The following is a 9,595-nucleotide window of genomic DNA, read 5'->3' on the forward strand; positions in this document are numbered from 1 at the left end:
AGAGGGGGGAAAAAGAGAAGCAGAAAAGGGTGTGTACCATATTATAACAGAAAACATAGAAGGAAGACCTCTTAATACTCTAGAGCCATGGTGGTGAACCTATGGCACGTATGCCACAGGTGGCATGCAGAGCCCTCCCTGTGGGCACTCGTGCCGTCGTCCCAGTCCTAGGCCATTAGCTGGTTTATAAAACCTTTTTGCTTTAGGCCTCCGCCGCTGTGTGCAAAAAAAAAGGTTCAATGAATCAATCAATTTCAATTTCTCATGGGGAAAAAAAGATCTCACAAAGTTGAATTGATTGAATGAATGAACGAACCTTTATTGTCAAAGTACAACCATGTATACATTGAGATTGGCTGAGCCTCCCTTCGTGCCCCCCCCCCCAGCTTACAGTGACACAAACCCTCCATCTTATCATACCATGTGAACTAATTGCACAACACACCGGCCTCGCAAGTCAATCATGCATAAAGTTTATAAAATTATTTCCCATTCAAAAGCCTAACAGCCCACGGATAAAAGCTGTTCTTCAGCCTGTTGGTGCGGCTGGCTATACTCCTATATCTCTTACCCGATGGTAGGAGAGTAAAGAGATACCATCCAGGGTGTGAGTCATCCCTGAGAATTTTCCTCACTCTTCCAAGGAAGCGAGCCCTGGCAATTCAACTTTTTAGTCCCAACCAGTCTGCCATTACCACCACAGCCATGCTCACCCAATGGGGCATGCCCACCCAATGGCCACGCCCACCCAGTGGGCCACACCCACCCAATGGGCCACGCCTATCCTGCACCCAACGATACATAAGTGGGTTTTGGGTTGCAATTTGGGCACTCGGTCTCTAAAAGGTTTGCCATCACGGGTTTATATCATTGGACTGCACAGACATAATCAGAAAAGTCGAACGACCCAACTCTGTTTTGGAAATTCCAGGTTCTGGAAAGAAAGATGGAATTCTCTTAGATGCTGCTTCCATAATAATGGAGACCTTTTGGCCACATATTTATTTATTTATTTATTTATTTATTTATTTATTTATTTATTTATTTATTTATTTATTTCGATTTATATACCGCCCTTTTCCCAAGGGACTCAGGGCGGTTTACAGGGCAAATTAAAACAGTAAAATATATACAGGTTAAAATAAAATAAAATTAAATAGCCCCAAAATAATTAAAAATTAAAACCTTAACCCAAAACCCTCAGTCCAGGCCGGCAAGCTCGAATAGCCAAGTTTTTAAGGTATATAATGCAAGAAGGTACATGTTCAGTTTTAAAAATTTTAGAAGTTGAGAAACAGTTGGAACAAAATCAACCATCATCATCTCTGTCTGGACCTCTAACCACTGAAAGACAGACTCTAAACCTAGCATTTAGGTGTGTAGAGACTCTGCATATGGAAAAGGGACTCTGCTCATCTAGCAATTGAATGCAACAAGATCTGTAGATTCTTGGACAACATGAGATCTCCTCTGATTCAAGGTAAAGGATTTTAGTGCTGGCCTTGAGCAGGACGTAAAAGACATGAACCCCTGATGTAACCTTGGGAAAATAGAATGTGTGAGAACATCCAGAATCTGCCTTGCCTGTCCTTCAAAAGGGATAGGGCAGCATTTGGAGGGACTGTAAATTCTCCAAAATTAAATAACGTTCCTGGAATGTGATGGTTTCTGTCTCTTAACCTGGCCTTGCCTGTTGGGTGGAGGAGAAGGGGCCAAGGCAGATGGCATAAGAGAGCACTTTATTTATGTTTTAAAACATGATCTTGAGGTGAAGTTGAAGTAGAGATGGTCTACAGAGGTTGAGAGAAGGAGGTTGTCTTGAATCAGTTGCTTTGCAGATCCTCGCTTTGATCTACGCACTTGGCTGGTGACATTTCAGCAACACCTTAAACCGAGATGAGAATTGTGTAACCTCAAAGTGTGGTGTAAAATCTGGAGCTTGAGATTTATCTGGCCACAATAACTGGAAGTTCCTGAGAATGCTGGTGAAGAAGAGGAAGAGCTCCATCTGAGCCAGGTTTTCCCCTAAGCAGACTCTCGGTCCTGAAAGCAAAGGAGAAAGAGAGCAGCCATTCAGACAATGAACTTATCCCAAACCCTCAATCCATTTGGTTCACCCTCAGAATGATCCCAAATCTCATGAGATTTCCAATGTTGATGAGGTTACTTGTCTTTTTTCAATTTTTTTTAATCATGTATGCTTCTGTACAGCACACCTTCTTTTAATTAGAATGATATTTCCAAGTCAGTCTTCAACTTGACTCAACTTTTCTTGCCAGGGTCCTCATTAAAGCTTAGGCTTGTTGTTTATTGTTCTTCCTGGGATGAAATTATGAAAAACTTCCTTGCCCAAAATAGTGAAAATTTTCCATGTCTGCAAGTCTTTCAATCTCATCCCTCTCTTTGCAGAAGAGGTAGTCCTCACTTGGGAATGACCATGTTTCCCCGAAAATAAGACCAGGTTTTATTTTATTTTATTTTATTTTATTTTATTATTTTATTATTTTATTTTATTTTATTTTAATTTTATTATTTTATTTTAATTTTATTATTTTATTTTATTTTATTTTATTTTATTTTATTATTTTATTTTATTTTATTTTATTATTTTATTTTATTATTTTATTTTATTTTATTATTTTATTTTAATTTTATTTTATTTTATTTTATTTGCCTCCAAAAAAGGCACCAGGTCTTATTTTGGGGGTAGGCTTTACCTTACCTCTGGCACTGACAGCCCCACCCAGCCGATCCACTTCTTCTGGGGCTGAGGTTCTGCAGCTGCATTCAGGCCTGCGTTTTGCAGTCAGGCCTTTCCAGAAGGCCTAAGCAGCCAAGTACTGAGCTAGTTAGTTCCTGGATGCACAGGCATTCCGGAAAGCACTGTGGCTGAGAAATGCAGGCCTGGCTGCAAAAGTGGCCTCAGAAGAAGAAGTTGGCTGGCAAAGAGAGGCTTGGCTACAAGATAAGTGGGTGTGGGGTGGGTGGGGCAGCTCCACACCCCCATCCTCACCCTAGCTTGATTTTTAGGTGTGTGCCTCAACCCAAAACTAGACTTGTTTTTGAGGTAGGGGTTATATTAGGCCTTGTTGTTGGTGTAGTACAGGGGTGTCAAACTGCCAGCCCACGGACCGGACGTGTCATCTGGAAGCCATGTCTACCCCATTGCCGGCAATGGCAAAAGTCTCCAGAGATGGAGATGTGGTGAAGAATAATTGACCTGCTGAAAACGGCAAGAAGGCTTCTGGCTTCACAAACTCTCCCTCTTCATTCAGGAAGTTGGAGGGGTTGAACTCATTGGGGAACTTCCACTGAGATTCATCATGATGGGCCGACTGGATATTGACAAAAACCATGGTGTCCTGCACAAGCCAAGACAGGTAATTCATGTTGATGAAAGTCATCATTGTCAGACATGGCTCTGGATGAGGTTTCAGATAGACCTCATTGAGATGTGGTTGAAGAACAGCAGATGAAGGTGAAAAGGAATAAGGGCGATCAAGTAGTGCTGAACTCAGAAGTAGAAAAAGAGGAACATGGAGCCAAGTTGAAGAAGCAAGGAAAGAAAGAAAGAAAGAAAGAAAGAAAGAAAGAAAGAAAGAAAGAAAGAAAGAAAGAAAGAAAGAAAGAAAGAAAGAAAGAAAGAAAGAAAGAAAGAAAGAAAGAAAGACAGAAAGAAAGAAAGACAGAAAGAAAGAAAAAAAATATCTTATTTTCTCAGGTCAGGAAGACACAGGTGATCACATGCAGATTCATCAACACTCCATTTCAGGAGAAACAATTAAACGTTTCTGCTTTTACCTTTGGAATTTTATCTGTACATTTTCAATGGCGGCATGAGGTAGTCCAAGAGGAGCAACGTTTGAAATGCGTTGGATTTCATGAATGACGGCATTTGTGTAAGGCAACTTTTTTCGGTCTTCAAACTTCAACATTGCCTTGTTCCCCACAACTGTGTCTATTTCCTTCCAGCATTCCTCTGAGGAACAAATAGCTCAGTTACCTTCGGGAAAGCATTTCTCCGGCTCTGTGTAGACAAGTCTGGTATAGTGCCCAACCAGGTGCCCACCAAAAGTGATGCGACTGAATGTATTACCATTACTAGTCAAAAACACAGTTTCACAATTCTGTACCTTGAACCTCTGGAAAGGCCACCAAATAGAGCAATCCCCACTGTAACGTTCCTGATGTTGTCTCTGTTCCAGCCACAAAGAGGTCGGACAGTGTAATTTCTAGTTGCCCTTCTTCAAAGCTTGAAACTTTTTTCTCTGGCTTTTATTAGTTAAGACAAAAAATGTTGTTAAAATCAAATGAAGAAGGTATCTTTTCCCAGCCACCTATCCTTTTTAACATCCATCTAAAAATATTCTGAGAAATATGACTAAAGCATTGTTCTATTCCAGCCTACTACCGGCCCTGCAGAAAAGGCAGGGACAACCCCTTTACAAAAAGGCAAGAGGCTGGAACTAAGCCTGCCAAATTTATTGACACAAAACAGAGCAAACAGAGCAAAACCAAAACACGAACCATGAAACAGGAGCTATTCAAACGGTTGCCTTCAGCAAACCAGCCCTCCCACACATTCCCCTTTTAAACAGTTCAAGGTGTGGCTTCTCTCTGCCTTCTTCCGAGCTGCCCCATTGCCTTCCTCTGTTTACTCCTGATTGACTGCCTCCTGCGTTGGGCGTCCTTGAACAGGGCCAGCTGTGGGTCATCTTCATCCACGCTGTCAGGCTCACACAGCTGGGTCTGCGTACTAACCAGATGAGAGGGGCCTGGCTGAGAGCTCTGCGAAGCCTCAGGACTGTCCTCTGCAGGCTCTCCCAAGCCCCCCTCCTCCTCCTCCTCTGAATCGTCCGACCCAACTACCGAACCCACAAGCTGACCCTGAATCATAACAAGCATGAAGTTGGGAAAGGAAGAACAAGCAACGTCTTCCAGTGACAACGCATCATAATAGGAAAGTTGAGGGGGAGGATGAGGGTCCCCCAGAGCTGGCAAGGGGGTCTTTCTTCTCAGTTCTGCTTCTGCTACAGCCTGATGGAAAGATCAAATCTACCTTCCGCATTTCTTCTAAATACGCATCGGTGAAATCCCAAGATTCTCCTAGAATTAAGGTCACCTTGGTTGGTTGGGGCTACACAACATGCAAAGAATAGAGACATGGCTGCATTCTCACAACGTGTCCCCCAGGCAGAAAGAGGACTAGGCTGAACATCTAGAAAAGTCCCTGTATCGATGTTTTTGTTATATTCTCAGGACCCGTAATGCCAGGAAAACAATTCCAAGATGAAAACCATCAGAGACTGAGGAAATTTACCTTCTGCATTTCCTCCAAATACGCATCGGCGAAATCTCGAGGTTCTCCTGGAGTCAAGGTCGACCTGTGTTCTTCCACCTCTTTTTTAATAAAAACATCTACTTCCTTTGCAGTGGCTAGTATTGTCTGGTGGGGCAGGGGGAGACTTCTCACCAAGGGCACCAAATTATAAAGCTGCCAGCAAATGAAAGAAAAAATGCACATGAACTAATTTTACCTCGATGGAGTATACATTGAGTAGGAAAAACATCTTCTTTGCTGTTATTCTCAATTTGAAATATCCCAAAAGGTTAAATTTCAGTACAGAAAGTGTCCTAATTAAATGGATAACTGCAGGTGTCAACCAAATCACTCAGAAAGAGGCTGTACCCATTTGTCCTTGCACTAATTCCTAGGAAAGCAAGAATTTAGAACGGATTATTTATAGCTTAGGGTTGAATTGTGGGTTCCTTGGTGCTGTTGTGGTCCGTCAACTGCCAGCAGAGCTAGCAGCAGAGTCAGATGAGGAGGACGATGGGGAGGGGGAGCCGGGGTCTACTTCAGAGACTTTGGAAGGCTCTGATGTTGAAGCAGAATCAGAGGCAGAGCTAGGGTCATCTGTCTGTGCCCAGGCAGAGAGGCAGATGTCTTCGGGGCCTAGGTTGAGTGAGGGCAAGGAATAGATGGGACCTGTCCCAGATGCACGTATGGGTAGAGAGGAGAGGAGAGCAATGGAAGGCAACAAGCTGGTTGTCAGAGAAAAGAAGTAGATGTTAGGCAGCCCCTCCCTGGTTGGGAAATAAACAGTGGGGGGTTGGGCGTGGCCTGTTGTTGGAGACAACCGTTCGTTTTCCATGGTACATCAATCAAGTTGGATTCCTTTGCCAGGACCAAGTTTGCCAGGACTACCTGTTCTGTATTTGTGGTGCCAACGGAGTCTCCCTGCCTCAGCTGGTGTGAGCAGGGACTGTTTCTGCTTGGCTTAATCCTTGAAAGACTTTCTATCTGGAGTTCTCAAGTGATCAGAGACTGTTCTTGCCCTGTTTCAGGAGGGGAAAAGACTTTCCTTTGGGGACTACTTGTTTTGGCTTTGTCTCCCCATCAAGAACAAAGATTTTAGAAAATAGACATAAACAGCTTCTACATACTATTGAAAAGAGACAATCAAAATGCCAAAATGAAACAGAAAGACCAAAGCACCGCCTGGCCAGCAATCATTACCCAGATGAACAGAATTCAAGGAACTGCCAAACAAGCTAGCAAGCTACTAGTATATGAAATGAGAGCAAACCCCACTCCCTACTAGCACTGATGATGTTACCTAGTTTGGTAATGAAACATCTGCAAGAAAACCATCCAGCTCAGAGACCCCCAAGGACTGCACAAACAAGAATATTTCCAAAACCTCCTCCTTCCATTATGTATTCAAGATGGACAGTGATTAATATTTATATGTAGCAACTAAATTTCATTTTTAATGTGTGCCATTGTGCCCACAGTAAAAAATAAAATGAGAATAAAGGTTATCTCTCTCTCTCTCTCTCTCTCTCTCTCTCTCTCTCTCTCTCTCTCTCTCTCTCTCTCTCTCTCTCTCTCTCTCTCTCTCTCTCTCTCTCTCTCTCTCTCTCTCTCTCTTTCTCTATCTATCTATCTGTATATCTATCTAAAACCCTATGAGATATGGACATGTACATTCCCATTAACTATGCATTCCTTTTGTATTCTTTTAAGCATACCAAACCCCAAGGGCCCACTGCCATTTTGGAACTGTGATGTATCCTATGCAGGAGATTTCTGAGGAAGATGTTGCCATATTCAAAATGTTTCCCAAATAATATGGTAGAAATGATGTTGACGACTGCAGTGTCCATAAATTCATAAGGATCAAAAGGCACCCCTGTGAAATGAAATAAAATAAAATAAAATGGACCTTTAGGAATTCTTCCTTCTCATAGTTCTTTGGGGGAGTCACAATATGCGGTTCCCTAAGCAGCTTTACTGGTTGCAGAGGCATCATCAGAAGAATACAAAGTAGATCAATTACAGATTCCAGATCTCTGATCAGCTCACAATGAACTTCGTGACAAAAGAATCAGGAAGTCAAATGGGATCTTCTAGTTCCAATCTTTTTCTAACAAAAACTTTCTGAAGCTAAAGCAAAGTACATCAAAAAGTGTTAGCCCTGGAGGCAGTCCAGACAAATAACAAAGCAGGACTACAAGCTCTACCTTTATTTAAAAGTTAGAGCAACAGAATCTTGCAAGCCTGAAAGTATTTCTACCCTCTGTTTCTTTTACTTTCTGTGAAATGAAAGAGAGTCCCTTGTGCAACATTTCCCACGCCTTCTCTCTTTCTGTGGGCTGCGATATCTTTTAGAAGACGGTCGTCCAGACTACAAATCTCCCTTCCGTCTCCCAAGGTCCTTCTCACATACAATTATGAAAGTGACAGGGGAAAAAAGGGGGGGGGAGAAAGGTGCAATTAAGAAGACTGTCTGGGAACTATCAACAGAGAGAAACATCTATGTCTACATGCACACACACATGAAGAGGGAGAGAGAGAGAAAGAAAGAGAGAAGAGAGAGATTATATAGAGAAAGATAATATAGAGATATACAGTATATATAGATATGTAGATATAGAGAGAGATTAGAGAGATAGACATGATAGATTGATAGAGAGAGAGAGATAGACAGACATATACACACAAACACACATACCCCTCTATTTATGATTGCCTTTCAATCCAATACTTTCTGAGACCATCATATTGCAAAAGGTTACCAGGACATCCCAGAGCCTTTATGAAACATGGTGGGTGATAGGCACAGTTTGTGCTCACTAAGAGTATTGGAAGAAAATAGTACTTGATGGTTAGTTATGTTTCGTAGGATAGCCATTTTATGAATCTGCTCTCTTCTCCCCAAATTCCTACTGGCAATCAACATTCTCAGAATTCTGGTTTCCCACCCAGAATGTTGTAGGGACTCCTGATCTACAAATGTTACAAGCACAGTGACAAAATGAAGACTGTGTTATGTTGGTCAATGGAATTTGGAATTTTATGCAACCAGAATGCTATACCTGCAAGCTATAAATATTCTCTTCTACTGGATTCTGCTTTAGGTTTTATGCAATCAGAATCCTAAGCTCCTCCCATTCTGCTTCAATACACACGCACTTAGTGGTCAACCTTGAGGCCAACTCAGTTGAGTTTATGGAAACCAAAGCCAATGCTGCGATGACAATTCCCCAACCATCCCATCCTTTCTCAGGAGAAGCTTACTCATGTTCTCGTTGAACGCTTGAATCAAACACGTGGCCTCCTCCAGGATCTTTGCTTCCATTGATTTTTTGCCCATTCCAAAGTTTCTGAGAAGCATCCCGGAAAACTTTTTTTGTTCCTTCCATACTTCACCATATCTTAAGCTCAATAAACCTGAGAAAACATCCAACAGTAATTTATTTGTATTTATCAGTAGTTATTAATTTATTTAGTTGTTTTTAAGATACATTTTCAGAAGTGATAACGTAAGTAAATGAACAAAGAATTCCTGAAGTTATCCAATCAATCCTCAATTATTAAAAGATAACCATGCCCAGAAAAATACATTGAGTAACTGTTTTATGGTATAAGAAAGAAGTCTGATTTTTTCTCAGCTAAATAACAAAACCTCTACTATATTGTTATTCATAAAGGTTACAATACAAAAAAGGACTAATTCTAACATTTCTTCTTTCTTTTACTGAAAACATTTGGTCTGTACTCCAGATTACAAAGGAAAAGGGACATTTACCCATACCAGAATGGGTAACTTGGATTCTAACAGGCTTTTGGAAGAAGAATAAAATAGAAACAATAGAATCGGGAATCATATTCAATTACCTTTTTTGTTAGTGATGATGTCTATTATAGGAATATCTGCCCTTCCAGCAAATTCTATGCCTTTCATCACAAGGACCTCCTTTGATGAAGAAAACCCATGAGTGAAGACCACAGGGGTTCTTCCAAGATAAAGGCTGAAGACAGGACCATTTTTTTTCCTAGCTGAAATGAAGTAGCCAGGAGTGTTAGCATAACACTATTAGGAAATTAGTTGGGACCAATTACTGCGATGTTGCAACGTTCAAACTCCATTCCCCAAAGTATTTGGTCAATGGTCCTCCTGATTTATTTATGTAACTGTAAACAATCTATCTGCAAAAGTTTAATGGGACCACTTAAAAAGGGAAGGATTTTTTGTCATATCTGGCAGAGCTACAGAAGGCTTTGCCTGGCCAACCACTTTTCTTAGAA

The 9,595-nt window shown here is 41.4% G+C and overlaps 1 pseudogene across 1 annotated transcript; it reads right to left on the minus strand.

The window, feature by feature from the left end:
- Nucleotides 1-452: 452 nt before the first annotated feature.
- LOC308672573 (cytochrome P450 2J4-like) lies at nucleotides 453-9,335 on the minus strand (annotated as a pseudogene). Its single transcript, XR_014028816.1, has 8 exons — nucleotides 9,185-9,335; nucleotides 8,585-8,737; nucleotides 7,036-7,196; nucleotides 5,321-5,494; nucleotides 4,134-4,272; nucleotides 3,802-3,979; nucleotides 3,221-3,362; nucleotides 453-2,043 (listed from the first exon to the last, which is right to left on the minus strand). The product of XR_014028816.1 is annotated as a cytochrome P450 2J4-like (transcript).
- Between the last annotated feature and the right edge of the window lie 260 nt (nucleotides 9,336-9,595).

The sequence above is a fragment of the Vipera berus genome, assembly GCF_964194415.1.
Source record: "Vipera berus genome assembly, chromosome: 10".
Taxonomy (NCBI): Eukaryota; Metazoa; Chordata; class Lepidosauria; order Squamata; family Viperidae; genus Vipera; species Vipera berus.